General features: G+C 45.9%; 1 protein-coding gene across 4 annotated transcripts in view; it reads right to left on the reverse strand.

Moving 5' to 3' along the window:
* The window catches only part of LOC140730810 (unconventional myosin-VI), a 322,637-nt gene extending 307,075 nt beyond the window's left edge, over positions 1-15,562 (reverse strand). For 3 of the 4 annotated variants that reach the window (XM_073051733.1, XM_073051732.1, XM_073051729.1), the window contains exon 1: positions 15,463-15,534. The gene's annotated coding sequence lies outside the window, so the exon portion shown is untranslated. Of the gene's footprint in view, positions 1-15,462 lie in introns of all 4 variants that reach the window. The other variant, XM_073051731.1, reaches the window with a different exon arrangement.
* Between the last annotated feature and the right edge of the window lie 5,929 nt (positions 15,563-21,491).

The following is a 21,491-nucleotide window of genomic DNA, read 5'->3' on the forward strand; positions in this document are numbered from 1 at the left end:
AGGGTTGCAATTTGCAGCAGCAACACAGGCACCTCGCATCAGAGAGCACTCGAAAGAAAAAGAAGAAACTTTAACAAGGAACATGAAAACGAAAAATAAATTTAAGTCCATTTTAGTGCAATAGGTTCATGGTATTACTAAACCCCAATGACTAGGGTTGTGCTGCTTGGTTCAAGAACCAACTGGATGAAGGGAAGAAGCTGTGAGAAGATGGCATGGCCCATGTGGTGAGGTACTCTGATAAACCTTGCCTTCTTAAAGCAGCATCTCTTATCGATACCAACAATGACAGGGAGGGATGCCAGTGAGGGATAGGGCTATTTTATTCCACTCTCTGCAGCTTCTATTATTATAGTATTCAAATCATTTATGGCTGATTTGCATAATCCTACACTACAGTACTTTAAGCTATACAAAACCTCAACTCTGAAAAAGTATTTTATAGCAAAAACATGGAAATGTGATAAATCTCGTTAGAAACACATCACATTTATCATGAGAAAGTGAAAAAGATACTAATTGTGGAAAACTTAACTTAGGAACATTTAAGTTAGAGCTCAAATAAATTATTAAAGTACGTACATGTCACCATATACAACCCCCAGATTCATTTTCTCGCAGGCATTCACAGCAAATACAAAGAAACATAACAGAATCAATGCCAAACTAAAGACAGACACACAACGTGCAAAAGACAATGAATTGTGCAAACACAGAACAATAATAATAGTATACGTAATAAATAACATTGAAAACAGGAACTGTAGAGTCCTTAAAAGTGGATCCATGGGCTGTGGAATTCAGTTCGGTGTTGGGATGAGTGAAGTTATCTACCATGGTTCACGAGCCTGATGGTCGAAGCGTAATAAATACCCTGAATCTGGTGGTGTGGAACCTAAAACTCCCAAACCTTCCTTCCTGATGGCAGCAGCAAGAAGACAGCTTGGATGGCTGAGGATGAGATGTATAGAAAACTTACCTCCAAGAACTTGTTTAGTTTAAAGGTGACCTACAAAAATCATGCAAGCTACATAAATATTTCTTAGCGGCCTTTTCAAATGTCTCCATCTCAAGTTCTGCAGGAAGCATCCTACATGGATTAAGTACAGCCTTTGTTTCCATCCTTGGGACTGTAACATGAAACCACTAACCAAAGTACAACAGAGGAAACATTCTCCTCCAACTCCTGTGGAAACTATTAAGGAAACTGGGAATCAGCATCTTTTAATCCCTGGGGACTGCACAATGCACCAAACACATTGCAATCAGTTCCTTTACCAACCTTTTCACCACAGCTGGCTAGTGAATGCCACATTACCACCAGAAGACAATTCCAATTCACTTTTTACTGGACACATCCCAAGGTTAAAACAGCACACAACAGAAACCAAGTGTAAACAAATGCCTGCTTGCTTTACAAAACAGAATCATCAGTTTTTAAAAAAATCAAAGCAGTAGGAAGGCACATGAGAGAATTAATTCCAAAATTATGGCTGATGCATTTTTCGCCCTCCTTCGCCCAAAACCCACCAAGCTGACCTGCACTTTTAGAGTGAACCCTGCATTGTTGCAAGAGCTTATGACCGATCTTCAACCGCTACCAGCTGAAAAATGCCTGCTCTCGATGGACAGAAAGGAAATCACAATATGCACGATCTTTCAGAGTTACCATGGGAATTACAAGGTGCAAGATCATTCAAAAGTTTCTGACAGTCACACTGCTCTTACCTGCCCAATGCACAGGCCCTTGGGAAACAGGTCAGAATCTCTGCCGCTTCCACAGCCTAAAATAAATTATCTCCAGTGGGATTAAAAATCACTTGGATTCAAACCCCTCTACGCCAAGAGGGTCTCTCATTTGAACACTATTTCAGACAAAGCATAAATACAGTGCTTTTCCACGAATACAAATCTCCATGCAGAGTGCGTTCCAAACTTGTTGACTTTGTTTATGGCAGTAAACTTGCCTAACTTCCCTCAGGTTTAAAATCTTAAACGATGAGTGATACACCTCCCTTCCAGTTTTATTACATGCCTGGTGTTTAACCAGCATCGTACTTCATATCATGACTTCACCTTTATGCTTTGGCACAACTTAAAGCATATCTCGCCATCTGATCCAACCCCTCCACAGGCCAACACCCACGGGCGTGGGAATGTCCGCACACATAACTTCGTTGATCATAATTGCCACCCTGAGCTCACTACAACAGAAACACAGCACTCGCTGATGGGGCATAAACACAGTTGCAATTAATGCTCCTGCAATCCGCAAGCTAGTCACCAGGTTTTACCTCTGCACTTGTGATACGCACGCCACTGCCAGAAAATCCCGGCAGACCAAAAGCAAAAAAATATTTTGAGTGTAAACAGCAATTTAATTCACACAGAACACGCTTTAAAATTTTTTGACCTTTTATTTCCAGAGGCAGAGTGGAATGAATGCCCGACTGAGGCAGATCTGAAGAGACAAAGGGTGACAACCGTCTCAATGCTTCGGCCATTATGGGACACGCTTGGAATCGTAAAGTGGCTGAAGTTCTGGACGAAATGTTCGAGGGAGAGCCCGAAGAAGTAAGCCTATACTCACTCCAATTTCTGACACCAACAGAGAGTGGGAACTGCACCGAAGGACAAAGTCAGAGACCCACACAGGACAGGGTATTTTCAGCATTCAGTAATTCACCTGAGAGAAATGAAGTCATGGAAAAGATCTTCCAAAGACTGCTGATGAACAACACAACCCTTGAGAGCACCAACAAATGACCTTCTACCATCAGCTTACAATTATTTATTTTATTTAGAGATAACAGGAGCAGAATAGGCCCTCCAGCTCTTCGAACCACACTGCCCAACAACCCCGATTTTAACCCTCACCCAATAACCGGACCATGTACAATGACCAATTAACCTACCTGGTACAGGAGGACCAGGAGACAAACCCAGCTACGGGGAGGACGCTCAGAGAGTCCTTACAGAGGATGCCGGGACTGAACTCCCTTTGCCATTGGGTCTGGCTGCATAAGGGGGCGAGGACTCGGACTCAGACGGGCTGGGCTGAGCACCAGCAACCAGGAGGACCATGTGGCCGAGATGGTGGGAGAGGTGCCTCCTCCCGACTCTGGAGAAGGACCTGGCCATCAGGTGCAAAGTGTTGTTGGAGCTGGCAGGCGTGGCACACTCCAGTACCTTTGCTGCAGTCACCTGAGCTACCGGGAAGAGAAAATGGATCACATCCGTAGGGATCGGGCATCCAAACCTCCAGGGAAATAATTAGCTAAAGTGGCCATCACTCTGACGCCTACCTTGTGGCGTTTGCATCGAACCACGAATAGATACTGAGTCCACAGCCAAGTGACCCTACATGGTAAGGCTTCGTCTGTCACGAGAGATGTGACGATCTGACCACGTTTCCATCGCCTGTGGTACCATTTGTGTTTGAAGGGGTAGATTGACCTTAGCACAGGTTAAAAGGCTGTCACAACAACATGGGCCGAAGGGCTTGTTCTGTGCTGCAACATTAATCAAAGGACTGATTGTGGCTTTCAGAATGGATAGGACAAGGGAACACCACACCAGCCCTCGGAGGGATCAGAAGTGGAGCGAGTGAGCAGCTTCAAGTTCCTGGATGTCAATATCTCTGAGGATCTATCCTGGACCCAACATATCAACGCAGGCGGCACAGCAGCGGCTACACTTCACTGGGAGCTTGAAGAGATTTGGTACGTCGCCACAGACACTCGCAAATTTGTACCGTGGAGAGCATTGTAACTGGCTGCATCACCATCTGGGGAGGGGGTTGCTACTGCAAGGATTGAAATAAGCTGCAGAGTTCCATCAGCTCCATCTTGGGCACTAGCCACTATAGTATCCAGGACATCTTCAAGGAGCCATGCTTCAAAGAGCTGGTGTCCATCATTAAGGACCCCCATCACCCAGGAGATGCCCTCGTCTCATTGCTACCAGCAGGGAGGAGGTACAGGAGCCTGCAGACATCGTCAATGATACAGGACCCCATCACCCAGGACATGCCCTCTTCTCATTGCTACCAGCAGGGAGGAGGTACAGGAGCCTGCAGACATCGTCAATGATACAGGACCCCATCACCCAGGACATGCCCTCTTCTCATTGCTACCAGCAGGGAGGAGGTACAGGAGACTAAAGGCACACACTCAATGATTCAGGAACAGCTTCTTCCCCTCTGCCATCCAATTTATGAATGGACACTGAACCCATGAACACTATCTCACTACTTTTTTTACTTCCATTTTCCACATGTTATACTTACTGTAATTCATGTGTTTCTCTATTATGTATTCCATTGTACTGCTGCCACAAAGACAACAAATTTCACAACATATGCCAGTGATATTAAACCCGATTCTCCCCCAGCATTCTTTAACAATTAACAGCCTTAATCCCTAGTTTTTAAAAGTGAATAATCCTCAAACAGATAATTCCACTAACTCAATCAATCATGCTTTTTTAAGTAAAATGACCAGTTCATAAGATTAGCTTTGTTACAAGTACAGTGAAATGGTCATTTTCATCAAATCAGCGGCAATCAAAGCCGAGCATCCAAATCCAGTGTCGGGGGGGGGGGGGGGGAAGAGAGTGCAAAAACGAATCGCTTGCAAACTTCTAAAAACACTTTCATATCACTCTCTGCAGTCAAGTTCCTGCTGTCTGTACTTCCAACAGTGAACTTCACACATTTGTGCCTTTGAATCTGGTCTCCATGGGACCGTGCAGAGGGTCATCAGGAATCAGACATTTAAAAAAAAACCCACTAAGCATCCATTACGAAAAAGAGGCTTTCCTGTCAAGAATCGGAACTTGAATCCCGGTTACCCAAGGTGGAAAAGCAAAGAACTAAACAACCCCCCGTTCTAATTTCTTTTCTGGACAGTTAAAAGGATAAAGAGTGATCACACTGTAATGAAACAGCAGAGCATATGAAGGGCTGAATGGCACACACCTGCTCAAATGCATGTAATCACCCATTACGATGCTGATCCTCAAAAGATCTTTTAGTGTGCCGTGCTGAGGACTTGGTATTTATCAAAGCCAGTTTCCTTTCAAAAGAAGATTCATTGAAATTCATTCCCTTTTCTCAACCAGAATTCAAGGAATGTTCTTCATGTTGTGACTTGGCACTGTAAACATTGGGAACGAGTGTGGACAAATGGCTGAGAGATAATCACTGCCATGTTTTCCAAATCACTCAGGTAGCCCTGGGAAGGTTTGCTATCCCATTTCCTTCCATGGTGGAGCAACTAAAACCAAGAGCTAAATTCAACATATCACTGAACCAGCCCAGGTACCAACAGCTCGGTTCCCAAAAGCTTTAAATCTAAAGAAATATTGGGCAAATCCCTTTTGCAGTCATTTCAACTCCAATCAAGCCATCGTTAATGCACTGTTGAGGGTGTTGTCTCCTCAGAATACCGGCTTGTATACTCTTCTGCAGTCAGAATGGATATGGACTAGACATTATGATCCGGTTGGCTGGTTCAAACCACTGAACAGTTTAGCAGTAAAAGATTCCAATTGGCTAGCTTTGAGAGAGATCTGTTGAAAGTGTTTGCTTCGCTATCCAGATACCAAAATTACTGATGGTTCATTGATTGTTGACATCGTTATTTCTCTTTTCTCCACAAGTGTTCATACCAACTTTGTTGATGGATCCTTCTGTAGAGAACCACGCGTCGAGAAACTCTCATTCTTTTCTTGTGCTTGCCTGAGCCAAGAATCTGGCTGTCGTCCAGTTGAAATGGTGTCCTTCATATTCATGACGTGATTCCAGCAAGAGTTGGTTACGCCTTGTGCTCGCGAGCCGATGCTCGTACAGCCTGGTCAATAGTTTTCTTCCTGTCTGACCATCTCAGTACTTGTCACGGTCACTAAACTAGATTCTGTAGGCAACATTTGTTCTATCAGTCACATTTTGTTGCACTTTGAGTTCCTCCTCAAACTTGCAGTTGGTTTGTGAGCGACTGTGAACTAGGCAAACTCAAAGGTCTTAAAGAGGCTAAGTCACCTGGACCAGGTGGACTACATCCCCGAGTCCTGAAAGAGGTTGCTAGAAAGGGATGCATTGGTCATGATCTTTCAAGAATCACTCAATTCTGGCATGGTCCCGGAGGACTGGAAGATTACAAGTGTCATTCCAATCTTTAAGAAGGCCAAAAGGCAAAAAAAGGAAATTATAGGCCAGTTAGCCTAACCTCAAAGGTTGAGAAAGTGTTGGAGTCTTCAAGGAAGTAACAAGCAGGGTGGACAAAGGAGAGGCAGTGGATGTCATTTACTTGGATTTTCAGAAGGCGTTTGATAAAGTGCCACACATGAGGCTGCTTATAAAGATAAAATCCTATGGCATTACAGGAAATATACTGGCATGTTAGAGGAATGGCTGACAGGCAGAGGGCTACAAGTGGGAACAAAAGGGGCCTTTTCCGGTTGGCTGCCGGTGACTGGTGGTGTTCCTCGGGAGTCAGTACTGGGACTGCCACATTTTCACATTGCTTGTCAATGATGGATTTGAGGCAAATTGATTATACAAAGGTAGATGGAGGGTTAGGTAGTGCTGAGGAACTAGTGTGATTGCAGTAGGACCAACAAATTGGAAGAATGGGCAAAAACGTGGCAGATGGAATACAGTATTGGGGAATGTATGATAATGCATTTTGGTAAAAGAAACAATAGTGGAGACAATTATCTAAATGGGGAGAAGGTTCAAACATCAGAGATACAGGGGGACTTAGGAGTCCTCGTGCAAGACACCCAGAAGGTTAATTTACAGGTTGAGTCAGTGGTAAAGAAGGCAAATGCAATGTTGGTGTTTATTTCAAGGGGAACAGAATATAAAAGCAAGGAGATTATGCTGAGCCTTTACAAGACACTAGTCAGGTCGCACTTAGGAGTACTGTCAACAGTTTTGGACCCCATATTTCAGAAAGGATGTGTTGTTATTTAAGAGTCCAGATGTGATTCACAAGGATGATTCTGGGAATGAAGAGGTTAACATATGAGAAATGTTTGGCAGCTTTGGGCCTGTACTCAACGGAATTTAGAAGAATGCAGAGAGGTCTCATTGAAACCTACAGAATGTTGAAAGGATTAGATAGGGTGGATGTTTCCTATGGTGGGGGTATCCAGAACTAGAGGGCACTGACTCAAAATTGAGGTGCGACCTTTAGAACAGAGGTAAGGAAGAATTTTTTTTTTTTATAAACACACCAGAGAGTAGTGAATTTGTGGAATGCCCTGCCAGAGATTGTGGTGGAGGCCAAGTCCATGGGTATATTTAAGGTAGAAATTGATAGGTTCCTGATCGGTCAGGACAGTAAAGGATATGACGAGAAGGCAGGAGTATGGTGTTGAGTGGGATCCGGGATCAGCCATGATAGAATGGCAGAGCAGACTCGATGGGCCAAATAGCCTCATTCTGCTCCTATGTCCTATGGTCTTATACGTTGCTGTCATTTCTGAGACATTCTTTATGTACAGCAATATAGTTCGTTTATTCATCATTCATTTAGCTTGTATATTTGGGTTTCTGACCTTGAGCTACCTTTGGATGAAGCTTCTTGGGTATCCATTCTGTTGGAAGGTCTTGACGGGGCACTTTTCCTCGAGTTGTGCGCGTGGTATTGCAATGGGACTCAATCCTCTTGAATAAGTTCTTCACGAAGCTTTGTTTGCCAATTGTCAATGAATCGCCAGTGATCTTGGCATCTGGACAATGAAGTAAACACTTCCAAAGACCCCTCCTCGAAGCTAGCTGATCAGAATCCCCTACTAAACTGTTCAACGGCTTGGACCAGCCAACCGAACCACAATGTCTGATCGATATCCATTCGGACTCCGGAGAAGTATACGATCTGGTATTCCGAGGAGACAACACTCTCAACCTCGCGCTGATGATGGCTCCTCGATTGGAGCCGAAGCATCTGCAAACATTCTGCCAAGTTTAGTGAGCAACAAACCCAGTTACTATTACTGTATTTATATTGGTTAAAGAACACAGCAAAGTATGATTTTTCCCCACCTCACCTATAATGGTTGTATCAATACATTGAAATACCTCAGAGGCAGTCCCTGAGTCAATTCATTTTGCAACAGATTAGATCAAAAATCTGCAGACTTGTCACCTGCATTTATGACTGGTGATTAACAATTATTTCTGAAATGGGAAGGGGGTCAACTCCAAGAACATCCCCAGTGAAACCAAGCAACACACAAAATGCTGGAGGAACTCAGCAAGCCAGGTAGCATCTAGGGAAAGAGCACAGTCAACATTTCAGACTGAGAACCTTCAGCAGGACAATATTAGGGTATTCCCCCCTTGCACTATTTACTTAAACTGTAACTTTTCTCAAGTTTTATGGCTTGCACTGCTTTGCTGCCACAAATTTCACAACAGCATGCCTTACCAGGATAGCTAGGCTTTCCTCTTTGGAGCTAAGTAGGTGAGGAGTGACTTGATCGATCAGAATCAGACTTTAATCGCCAAGTACCTATGCACATTACAAGGAATTTACTTCCGGCAGATGTTCTCTCTCTGCTCATAACAATAATAATGATAAATATAAATGAAAATATAGATTATACATACAGGTAGTGCAATCCAAGTAATAGTTAGCCGACAGTTAACCGGCAGTTAACTGTTCAGCAAAGTGACCGCAGTAGGGAAAAAACTTCTCCAGTGCCTATTAATCTTAGTCTGGAGGGACCTGAAGCGCCTACCAGACAGAAGCAGATCAAACAGTCCGTGCGCAGGATGGGAGGAGTCCTTTATGATGTTCCCCGCCCTCTTCTTCAACCTGGAAGAGTACAGGTCCACAATAGAGGGCAGGGAAGCTCCAATGATGCGCTCGGCAGTCCGCACTGTGCGCTGTAGTCTGGTTCTATCCTGCTTGGTGGCGGCTCCAAACCACACAATGATGGAGGTGCACAGGACAGACTCAATGACTGCAGTGTAGAATCAAGGTGCATAAGATAAGAGACATGGATCAAGTGGACAGCTGGAGACTTTCCCCGGGCAGAAATGGCCACTACTAGGAGGCATACTTACAAGGTGATTGGAGGAAATGTTAAGGGGGATGTTAGAGTTAAGATTTTTTATTTTTTTTTTAAGTATGAGAGTGACGAACTCACGGAACACCCTGCCAGCCGTGGTGATGCACTGGGACATTTAAGAAACTCTTAGATAAGCACATGGATGACAGAAACACAGAGGGAAGTGGAAGAATGATCTTAGAATAGTTTATGAGGTTGGGGTAAATTGTGGGCAGAAGGACTTGCACTGTGCTGTCATGTTCGATGTTCTACATGTCTGTAATAATAATCCTGCTTCTGATTCTGAGACTAGGATTCAGCCAGAGTTACCAAGCGGATGATGCACTTAGCCCTCCAACTGAGATTCACACTTTGAAGCCAGTGTTTGGGTCCACATACTGGCGAGAAACTGCTGAGCACGCGGGAAGGCTGGAGGATTCAACAATAACCCAGCTAAGTCACTGAAGAGTGACACACCAGAACTAGTGCTATTTCATGCTGAGCTTTATCACAATATGGGTACAGAGCAGAGAGAGAGAACAGAGCAGGTCCAGTACAGTTAGCAGTTTGGACTCGACCTTCAGCACCGTGATTGTGGACTTCAGCAAGGAGAAGTCAAGGGAACACAAAGCAGCCTTCATCGAGGGATAGGCAGTGGAAAGGGTTGGCTGTTTCAGGCAACTTTGAACCCAGGAACAAATTTAACCAGCTCCATCATGGGCACTAGCCTTCCTGGCATCAAGAACATCTTCGAAAGGCAAGGACTCAAAAAGGCAGCATCTGTCGATAAAGACCCCCCATCACCTAGGACATGCCCTCTTCTCATTGCTACCGTCAAGGAAGAGGTACAGGAGCCTGAAAACACACATTCAACATTTTAGAAACAGCTCCTCGACCACCATCGTATTTCTGAACAATTTACCTGTGGACACCTCACTTTTAAATTTTGCTCTCTTTTATTATATATACATACACACACAGTTACACAGCACTGTGCAAAAGTCTTAGGCATATGGAAATAAAGATCTGTAAAGCACAGATGCTTTCAAAAATAATGAAAAGTTTATAAATATTAAAAATTGACTATAAAGAGCAGTAAACAGTAAAAATAACTAAATCAAAATAATATTTGGTGTGACCACCCTTTGCCTTTAAAACTGCATCTTAGGTGCAGTTTTATAAGAAAAATCAGCTGGTAGGTTGTTCCAAGCATCTTGGAGAACTTGCCACAGTTCTTCAGCAGACTGTGGCTGACCCTCCTGGTAATCCCAGACAGCCTCGGTTTTGAGATCAGGGCCAGACCATCTGTTGCAGAACTCCTTGTTCTTCCTGTCACTGAAGATAGTTCTCTATGACCTTGGCCATGCGTTTGGAGTCAGTGTGCAGAACGAACTGAGGAGCGGAGGCCTCCCTGGCCATACCACGTGATGGAAGCTTGTAATTCACAGCACTGACGATTCCACGGATTCTGACCAGATCACCAACTCAAACCTGTAGGGGACTTCCGCTGTGCTTCACTATTGGCTACAGATACTCATCCACGTAGCACACTCCAGCTCTTCTGCGGACAAAATGCCTCCGGTTTGAGCCAAAAATTTCACATTTTGACTTCTCAGTCCAGAGCACTTGCTGCCATTGTTTAGCACCCCAGCCCCTCTGTTTTTGTGCGTAGCGAGCCTCTTGACTTTGTTTCCACTTCAGAGGAATGGCTCTTTGGCAGCAGCTCTTCCATGAAGACCACTTCTCACAAAACTTCTCTGGACTGGAGAGGGGTGTGCTTGGGTTCAGGGCTGATAAGAATGGTGGACTTCTTCCAATTTAGAAGGATCGCCAGTTTGATGTCTCCCTCATCTAGAGCACTCAGCTTCTGTGGTCGACCAACTGCATTTCTGGTCCTCAACCTTGCTCGTTTCTCTGTGCGTCTTCAGAAGAGCTTGAACAGCACATCTTGAAACTCCTGTCTTCCGCAAAATTTCTTCTTGGGAGAGACGTTGCTGATGCAGGATGACGACCTTGTGCTTGTTGCTATGCTCACTTGCCATGGTGTAAAGAATTGATTATTTGAAGGTTAAAGTGTCACATTTGCCACACCCTCACACTGTAGTTTGGCTGTCCTTCGCCCAGTCTGATTCTTTCTACACCAGTTTCTGTTTCAATTTAGTTCATTCAACTTGTAATGTCATTTATCTGTTTCTTACCTTTGATTAATCATGCACTGGGCTACATACCTACAAAGTCATCAGGTTTTTTTTTAATTTGAAAAGTGGTCCATTACTTGATGTTAATTTCTCTAAAGTAATTTAAAAAATTCTGTTACATTTAATTTTTTTTGGGAAAATGAATGATTGGAAACCTAAAATTTGCCTGAACCTACTACATCAGTTCTATCAGTTGCAATGTCAAAATTGTAATCATTTCAATATTGCTGCAGTGATCACACACATAAAACTACCCCAGAATAAACTCCAAAATTCTCTTTCCAAGTCATCTGTATTGCAAGGGAATGATCTGCTACTGCATCAACTATGACAAGACACCTGATGTCAATGGCAGAATACAGCACAATGTAACAAGCATCACTTCTAATATTTTTGCTATGTTGTTGGTTCTTATAAGCAAGGTCCTATAACCGTGCTGTATCGCTAAGTAAACAAATTAGCAAATTTCAGAAATCCACCGGAAGCCAAGTTTGAGCCAGATGTCACAGTTGTTAAACGTCCTTCACGTTTTCGGCTGAAAACACTCGCAAAATATCATGGAGTAGTTGTCCTTCTCAGCTTTCCTTCCCATTATTCCATTTAATGTGTCTCCACATTAATAAATCATCCAACTTTTCTGTCATAACAATGGTATTGTAAAGAGCCGTTTGTAAAAGGACCCGTGTGGGTGCATTATAAAGTTCAAACAAAGGCACGCCAATATGAGATGATAATTTTTAACTTGTCCTCTCCCACTTTTATGGTCCTGACACTGTGCTCTTGCTCTTAAGACACCCTTATGAAATGAGACTACTATATTAAGTTACTGTGAATTGTGCTCTACATAACGCTGTCTTTAGCTCTGTTCCAGGCTTGTGCTTCTCAGCTGTCTTCAGAGGACAGTAGACATGTCAGCAAACAATAAGTACCAGCACACCATGTCCTCATTTTACACAGGATACTTTGATGCCCCAGTCGCTGCCATTCCTGCCAGGATGACGGTGCAAGATATATATATGCACTGCACCAGGAAGCTAAAGGCAATTTACCACATGACCGCACTTCATCGAGGTCAAAGCAAACGATGCTGGAAACCAGGAGTCTACAAAGTGTAACTCACCACCAGAAAGAGACTTGGATTAAACAAATTACATCACTTTTCTCTTTTTAGACAATGAATAAGACGACAATGTGTTTATCCATTCAGAATATCGTTCCCTCACGTTATTTGCTGTTTCAATTTAAATGCTGTGATGAATGAAAACAAATCAGTATTTCCAAAATCATCTTAATTAAAGCTTTTGCTCAACTCTACCCCAGACCCAAATCTCACCCACTAAGGCAAGATATCAGAGCAATTACTTTCGGTTTCTAGCTGTTATAAAGCTTAGCTATTCAAGGCCGATACTTTAACATCATTAATGAAAACTATTCATTTATGATATACATTCAGTGGCCACTTCATTAGTTACAGGAGGGCACCTAATAAAGAGGTCACAGGATTGGAACCTGGTGCGCTCTTCTGCGGCTGTAACTCATCCGCTTCATAATTCAATGAGTTGCGCTTTCAGAGATCCACAACACATTTGTAACACAGTTATTTGAGTTACTCTCACCTTCCTGTCAGTGTGAACCAGTCTGGCCTTTCTCCTCTGATCTCTCTCATTAACAAGGCGTTTCACCCACAGTAGTGCGGCTCAGTGGATTTTTTTTGTTTTTCGCACCATTCTCTGTAAACTCTAGAGACCGTGGTGCATGAAAATCCCAGGAGATCAGCAGCCTCTGAGATCCTCAAACAAACTCTTCTGGCACCAACAATCATTCCATGGCCCCAAGACACATTTCTTCCCCCATTCTGATGTTTTGTCTGCACAACAACTGAACCTCCTGACCATATCTGTGTGCTTTTCTGCACTGAGTTGCTGCCACATGATTGGCTGATTAGATATTTGCATTAACAAGGTCTACAGGTGTACCCGATAAAGTGGCCACTGAGAGTAACAAGAGCCACCTCTCCAGAAAGTGTAAACCAAGCATCATTAAGAAAGCTAAAATCTTAAAGAAAAACAAATCAACATACACCAGAAGTAGAAAATACCAAGAAATGATAAAAAGGTGGCTCAAACAAAGCCCAGTTTAACAGCTAAAAGACTAGAGGATCTTCGTGCAACTCCAGATGGAACTAATTTCCTTCAAGTCAAGTAACACGAGATTCTGCAGATACACACACACACACACACAAAATGCTGGAGGAACTCAGCGGGTCAGGCAGCATCCTTAGAGAGGAAGAAAAAAGTCAGCGTCTCAGACTGAGACCCTTTATCAGCAGCATTTTGTGTGTCCCCTTCAAGTTAGAGTCAGTGAATCGGGAGGAACACTTACTGACTGGGGGGAAAGAAACACATTTGAAATTTTTTGGAAGACAAAAATATAGAACAACCTCCTTGCCAAGGAATCACCATAATTTACATACCACTGTTGCAAATACTTTGTAAGAATTTCTCTAAACCATTCATTTAATCTGTCCCTCCAGTGCCAGTGAAAGGGTAAGGGGGTCATTTCCAAGACAAGTTTATTCTGCAGACAACTTAAATATTAACATCCATAGGGAAAGAACAGGAGGCAAGTGACAATACCCAGTGAGGTCAGTACCGTGGCTTGACGCAACGTGCACTGGCAGGATCGGGTGGAAAAGACTGGTGTTTCATGGACAAACTAAGAAAGAGCACCACATGGCCAGTACCAGTTGACCCCTGGAAACATTCTACACTGAACTCTGCCTCTTAACAGTAGCCCGCCCCAAGCATCCATACCCTGTTCAACACTCCAATCCCATTACCAGGACCTCCCAATCTCTTTCTCCTACCCAACCTCTCTCTCCCTCTCACCCAATCCCACAGATCTCCTATATCTCCCAATCCCTCACCCTAACCCCACTGTTTCCGCATCCCTCTCTCCCTCACACCCCTGTTCCAATCCCAAGGACTCCCCATCCCTCCCACCCAGCCCCGGGGTCTGCATATTCCCGTCTCCCACCCAGTCCCGGGGTCTGCAAATCCCCCGTCTCCCACCCAGCCCCGGGGTCTACATATTCCCGTCTCCCACCCAGTCCCGGGGTCTGCATATTCCCGTCTCCCACCCAGCCCCGGGGTCTGCATATTCCCGTCTCCCACCCAGCCCCGGGGTCTGCATATTCCCGTCGCCCACCCAGTCCCGGGGTCTGCATATTCCCGTCTCCCACCCAGCCCCCGGGGTCTGCATATTCCCGTCTCCCACCCAGTCCCGGGGTCTGCATATTCCCGTCTCCCACCCAGCCCCGGGGTCTGCAAATCCCCCGTCTCCCACCCAGCCCCGGGGTCTGCAAATCCCCCGTCTCCCACCCAGCCCCGGGGTCTGCAAATCCCCGTCTCCCACCCAGCCCCGGGGTCTGCATATTCCCGTCTCCCACCCAGCCCCGGGGTCTACATATTCCCGTCTCCCACCCAGCCCCGGGGTCTGCATATTCCCGTCTCCCACCCAGCCCCGGGGTCTACATATTCCCGTCTCCCACCCAGCCCCGGGGTCTACATATTCCCGTCTCCCACCCAGTCCCGGGGTCTACATATTCCCGTCTCCCACCCAGCCCCGGGGTCTGCAAATCCCCCGTCTCCCACCCAGCCCCGGGGTCTGCAAATCCCCCGTCTCCCACCCAGCCCCGGGGTCTGCAAATCCCCCGTCTCCCACCCAGCCCCGGGGTCTGCATATTCCCGTCTCCCACCCAGCCCCGGGGTCTACATATTCCCGTCTCCCACCCAGTCCCGGGGTCTACATATTCCCGTCTCCCACCCAGTCCCGGGGTCTGCAAATCCCCCGTCTCCCACCCAGCCCCGGGGTCTGCAAATCCCCCGTCTCCCACCCAGTCCCGGGGTCTACATATTCCCGTCTCCCACCCAGCCCCGGGGTCTGCATATCCCCCGTCTCCCACCCAGCCCCGGGGTCTACATATTCCCGTCTCCCACCCAGCCCCGGGGTCCGCAAATCCCCCGTCTCCCACCCAGCCCCGGGGTCCGCAAATCCCCCGTCTCCCACCCAGCCCCGGGGTCTGTAAATCCCCCCAGCCACAGACACATCTCATGGCCACCAACTCCTCTCCCTGCCCTGTACGGACAGTCCCGCTGGACATCCCCTCCCCTCCCCAGCCTGGACCTGGACTCGGACTCCCTACCGTGCAGTGCGCGAGTGCCGCCGCCGCCGCTCCCGGGCTGGTCTGACCAGACTGCGCGCGCGCACCCTCCTCGCAGCTCGCAATCCCGAAGAAGCCGGCCTGGGAACGACGTGACGTCACTGGAGCCTCGGCCCGCCCCCTCCGCCCGCTGACCCCGCCTCTCGCCGTAACGTGCCCCGCCCCCCACCTCGCTCCCGCTCAGCGCCCCAGGTGAGGCGACGCTTCACCTGTGAGTCTGTTATGGATGTATTGTCCATTATATCCGGCGCTCCCGCTGTGGCCTCCTGCACATCGGCGAGGCCGCTTCCCCGAGCACCTGCACCGGGATCGCCAACCATTTCCCATTACAGAAAACATAGCAGCAGAATTAGGCCATTTGGCCCATCGACTCTGCCCCGCCATTTCATCATGGCTGATCCAATTTTCCTTGCATTGCCCCCGTATCCCTTCATGCCCTGACCAGTCAAGAATCTAGCAACCTCTGCTTTAAATACACATGAAGACTTGGCCTGTGGCAACGAATTCCACAGATTCACCACTCTCTGGCTAAAGAAATTCCTCCTCATCTCCATTCTAAAAGCACCCCTCTATTCTGAGGCTGTGTCCTCTAGTCTTAGACTCTCCCACCATTGGAAACATCCTCTCCACATCCACTCTATCAAGGCCTTTCACAGTTCAATAGGTTTCAATGAGCTCATTCTTTTGAATTCTAGTGAATACAAGTCCAGAGCCATCAAACGCTCTTCATATGACAAGCCATTCAATCCTGTAATCATTTTCATGAACCTCCTTTGAACCCTCTCCAGTTTCAGCACATCCTTTCCAAGATAAGGGGCCCAAAATTGTTCGCAATATTCCAAGTGAGGCCTCTCCAGTGTCGGAAAATCTGAATTCCCATTCCGACATGTCAGTCCAAGGCCTCCTCTACTGCCACGATGAGACCACACTCAGGTTGGAGGAACAACATCTTATATTCCATCTGCACAGCCTCCAACCTGATTACATGCACATCAATTTCACAAGCTTTTGGTAATGACACCCCTCACCGTTCCCCATTCCTGTATCCCTCTCTCACGTTATCTCCTTGTCTTCCCAACCCCACCCCGGTGCCCCTCCCACTTCCCTTTCTTCCGTGGTCTTCTACCCTCTCCGATCAGATCCTCTTTCTCTAGCCCTTCACGCCATCACGGACATTTACACTTCCCGCTGCATCCGCAAAGGAAACAGCATTATGAAGGACCCCATGTACCCCTCATACAATCTCTTCTCCCTCCTGCCGTCTGGGAAAAGGCTCCGAAGTATTCAGGCTCTCACGACCAGACTATGTAACAGTTCCTTCCCCCAAGGTATCAGACTCCTCAATACCCGAAGCCTGGACTGACACCTTGCCCTATTGTCCTGTTTATTATTTATTGTAATGCCTGCACTGTTTTTGTGCACTTTATGCAGTCCAGTGTAGGTCTGTAGTCTAGTGTAGCTTTCTCTGTGTTGTTTTTTTTATTACGTAGTTCAGTCTAGTTTGTTGTATTGTGTCTTGTAACACAATGGTCCTGAAAAACGTTGTCTCATTTTTACTATGCATTGTACCAGCAGTTATGGTCGAAATGACAATAAAAGTTGACTTGACTTTATCTCTTTCACCAATTGACTTCACTTCACACTGCCCCTCTCCCAGTTTCACCTATCACCTACCACCTTGTACTCCTTACCCCTTCCTTTCCAGTCTTGATGAAGGGTTTCAGCCCAAAACATCAACAATTTATTCCCCTCCATAGATGCTACCTGACCTTCTGAGCTCCTCCAGCACATTATGTGTAAGGCCTGATCCAAGCTGCACTGTCCTCCAATAATTCTCTCCAGCTTTCAAAGTTATGTCAAAAGGACAATATTATAATGATCATGGGGAATTTCAACATGCAGGTAGACTGGGAAAAACAACTTGGTACTGGATCCCAAGAGAGGGAATTTGCAGAATGCCTACAAGATGGCTCTTTAGATCAGCTTGTGCTTGAGTCCACGAGGGGAAAGGCAATTCTGGACTGGATGTTCTGTAATGAACCAGATATGATTACGGAGCTTAAGGTAAGGGAACCCTTCAGAAGCAGTCATCATGATATGATAGAATTCATCCTGCAAACTGCAGGAGGGATAAACTAGAGTCAGATGTATCGGTATTACAGTGGAATAAAGTATGAGGGAGGAGCTGGCTGAAGTTGATTGAGAGCGGAAATGACGGCAGAACAGCAGTGGCTGGAGTTTTTGGGGGGCAATTTGGAAGGTCCATCTCTCAGCTTACCTGATTACCTGTTCATTACCTCTCTCCAGTGCTCTTCCTCCTTTCCTTTCATCCAACATCTTCTACCCTCTCCTATCAGACTCTCCCTTGTCCAGCCCTTTAACTTTTTCACCTATAAACTTCCCAGCTCTTTATCACCCCCTTTCCCAGCTCCTTATCACCTGCCACCTAATACTTCTTCCTCCCCTCCCCACACCTTCTTAGTTTGACCTATTTCCCTTCTTGGCTAGTCCTGATGAAGGGCTTGGCCCGAGATATTGACTGTTTACTTTCTCTTTTCCTTAGATGCTGCCTGGCCTGCTGAGTTTAGTGTGGGTTGCTGCGGATTTCCAGCGTCTGCAGAGTCTCTGGTGTTCCTAACACGGCGGCCCCACCCATCCTTCTGCGGCATTGTCAGTGGGGAGATGGATTGGCGCTACAGCTGGAAGTCTGGACCAGGCTTCACAACCACTGCAGACAGAACATGCATGGAAAGATCCCACACATACTGGAGGTTGGCTCCATCCTTCCTTCCCGGTTTAGTCCCGTTACACCTCAGCCGTGATGCTACTGATGCTCTCCACCACTTCAACAGTCTACTTCTCCCCAACTCAAGTATATAGAGGGATTTGGGCAAACTCAGGTACATAGAGAGGTGGAGTAGATCTAGGGCCTCACTTCTTGGCGTATGGGAAACAGGGGTGACCTTACAGAGGTGTATAAAAGCATGATGGCGGCCTGTTCTTGGGTTGGAGGCCTGTGTGTGAGGGGTTGGGAGGGGGGGGATAGGGGCTTGCTTTGCTGTTGTTTTTTTGATGTTGTTGTCTTGCGCTGTTGCTGTGTTCAACACTGGGGGCATGCTATGTTGACACCTATGTTGGTGTATTGATTTTTAACGCATTTCACTACTTGCAACCAATAAATCTGAATCTAAGGTGAGTGCACACAGACCTTCTCCCAGGTGCGAGGAAATCAAGAACGAGAGGGCATAGGTTTAAGGTGAGAGGGAGAGGGATTTGAAAGGCATCCGAGGGGAAAAATTTTTCACCAGAGGGTATCACTGTATGGAATGAGGCCCAAGGAAATGATTTCACAGCTTTTAAAAGTCAGATCCATACAAAAGGAAGTGTTTTAAAGGGATTTGGGCAAATGGGACTAGTTCAAATTGACATCCTGTCAGCATGGATGAGTTGGGCTGAAGGGCTTATAACTCGCTGACTCTATAATTCCTCCTTCAACCCCATTCCCTTTCCCCAGGAATAAAACCATGGCTATGGGCACTCACATGGGTCCAAGCTCTCTGCCAGCTTGCACTCAGCTCTCTCCTACGCATCTGTAATTTCCTGCCTCCATCTCATTGACTACATTAGCAACTAATATCCAATACGAGCTCAAGGACACCCTCAGCTAACTTGACTACAACACTGTCCAAACTGTTTTCTGTAAGCTTTTCACTCCATTTCTGTTCCATCTACTCTAATGATGTGACTTTGCAGATAGGTAGCTCCGAGATTACTTCCTTCTTCCTGAACCACAACTTCCCCCGTCCCATACTTGACAGAACTCTTGACCAGGTCCGCTCTATTTCCTGAATCTCTGCTTTTACCACTTCTCCTCTCAGCCATAGCAAGAGGCTGTTGCCTTTTCCCTTGGTCCTCACCTCCACCCAGGCTCCACCTTCGGTAGATCATCCTTAACAATTTTGGCCACCTTCAGAGATTCCACCACCAAATACATCCTCCCTGCACCTCTCTTTTAAGCATTCTGAAGGAACAATTCCCTTCTCCCTGGTTCCACCCGCTCCCCTTCTCGCAGCACGTCCCCATGCAAAGGGCAGAGGGTGTAACACCACTCCTTTTTCCTTCCTTCCAAGCAGTTCTTCCAGTCGAAGCAGTATTCATTTGGTTTTCAATTGCATTTGCACCTCGCTGTGTAGTCTCCTTGATCTGAGGAACCAGGCACAGATTGAGTGGTCAGTTTTGTGGTACACCTCCATTTAATCTGCAAGGGTAATGCTGAGAGCAGTCAAAGATTCAAAGTACATTTATTATCAAAGTATGGATGCTGTATGTATACAACCTTGAGACTTCTTTCCCACAGACAGCCACGAAACAAAGGAAACCATGGCACCCATTCAAAGGAAAACAGCAAGTCTTAGGGCGCAATGAAATCTCGTGCTCACATGAAGCTGACAGAGTAAACACAACGACGAGCACAAAACAAAGCAGTGCTGTATAGTCGGTGCAAATAGAAACGCTAAACTATCAATATGAGAAGAGGTCTGAGAACATGGTCGCACCATCGAGAAGGGGATGTGGTAGAGGTGAATGGTTCAGACACTTTTCTGTTTCAAGCTCCGGTATCTTCTCCCAGGTAAATGAAAGAAAGAGGAATGGCTGGGCATCCGTGATATGTCTGTAATATTAACTCAGTAGCTTTCCTTTCTGCAGATACTGAGGTGTGATCTGTCGGTCATTGCTTGACCACACGTCCCTCCTCATCTGTCAGGCATCCCTTGTCCTGATCTCCCTTCTGGCACTTAACTCTAACCCTTAATGCTTCACCTGACCCGACACCATCAGTCAGGGCCCTACACAGTCCTTCCTGGTGAGGTAACATTTCACCTGCTTGTCTGTCAGGGTCATATAATAATAATAATAATAATAATAATAATAATAATAATAATAATAATAATAATAATAATAATAAGTATTTTATTGATCCCGAAAGGGGAAATTCTTTCATTACAGCAGCAACATTTAAAAACACACTTACCAGTGTGCAGACTTATCTAATGATAAGGTACAGAATAATAACATACACAATACTAATGTGCAATAATAATGTACAAAATAATAAAGCAGAGACTATTGTACAATGATGTGTGTTCTCCTGTCGCACAGAGATGAACTGTTGTATATGCTTACGGCATTTGGTAGGAAAGATTTTCTGTAATGATCCTTGTGACAGCGGAGCTGAATGAGTCTGTTTGAAAGGGGACTCTGCTGCTTATTCAGTTGGTCATGGAGAGGATGTGTCTGATTGTCCATAGTGGATAACAGTTAGTTAAGTGACCTCCTCTCCACCAGTAACTCAAAAGAGTCCAGACTGTGGCCAAGGACAGATAGAGCCTTTTTTGATGAGTTTTTCTACTGGAGGAACTCAGCAGGCTTGGCAGCATCTATAGAAATGAATAGATAGTCAACCTTTTGGGCTGAGACCCTTCTTTGGGACTGAGAAGGAAGTGGGATCTTCCCCCACATAAACTTTCCTTCCAATGTACTGAGCTGGCTTCTCTGAGAATTGTTATCTCGTCAGGGCGAGGAGGCTTGTGAGTTACTGAGATCCTGAGAGCAATACTGTCTAGAGTGTAGATCCTGGTAGAGTCACCCGTGGCGGTAAGCTCAAGAGGGAAGGTCCGGACAAGAGCGACCCAACCTCGACCTCAGTGGTGGAGCTGGAGGAAGGTGATGACATATCACAAGGGCAACGGAAGCGGAGAAAGGCTGCAGCACTGAAGGCTCCCCAGTCATCTTGCATGTCGTGCCACTGGACCCTGACCCCATCAAGAATGTCAAGGACTGCCCATGCATCAGCCTCCCCACATTAAACAAAGTCACGCACAGGCATCTCCATGTTCTCCTTTGGGACTCGAGTGATCGCATGACTACTAAGTTGGCAACAGAGTCATTATGTTACAACTATCTTGGCATTTGATTATGTAAGCTAGATTCAAGCTCCATACAAGTTTGAA

This window comes from Hemitrygon akajei, chromosome 7, assembly GCF_048418815.1.
Source record: "Hemitrygon akajei chromosome 7, sHemAka1.3, whole genome shotgun sequence".
NCBI classification, from domain to species: domain Eukaryota; kingdom Metazoa; phylum Chordata; class Chondrichthyes; order Myliobatiformes; family Dasyatidae; genus Hemitrygon; species Hemitrygon akajei.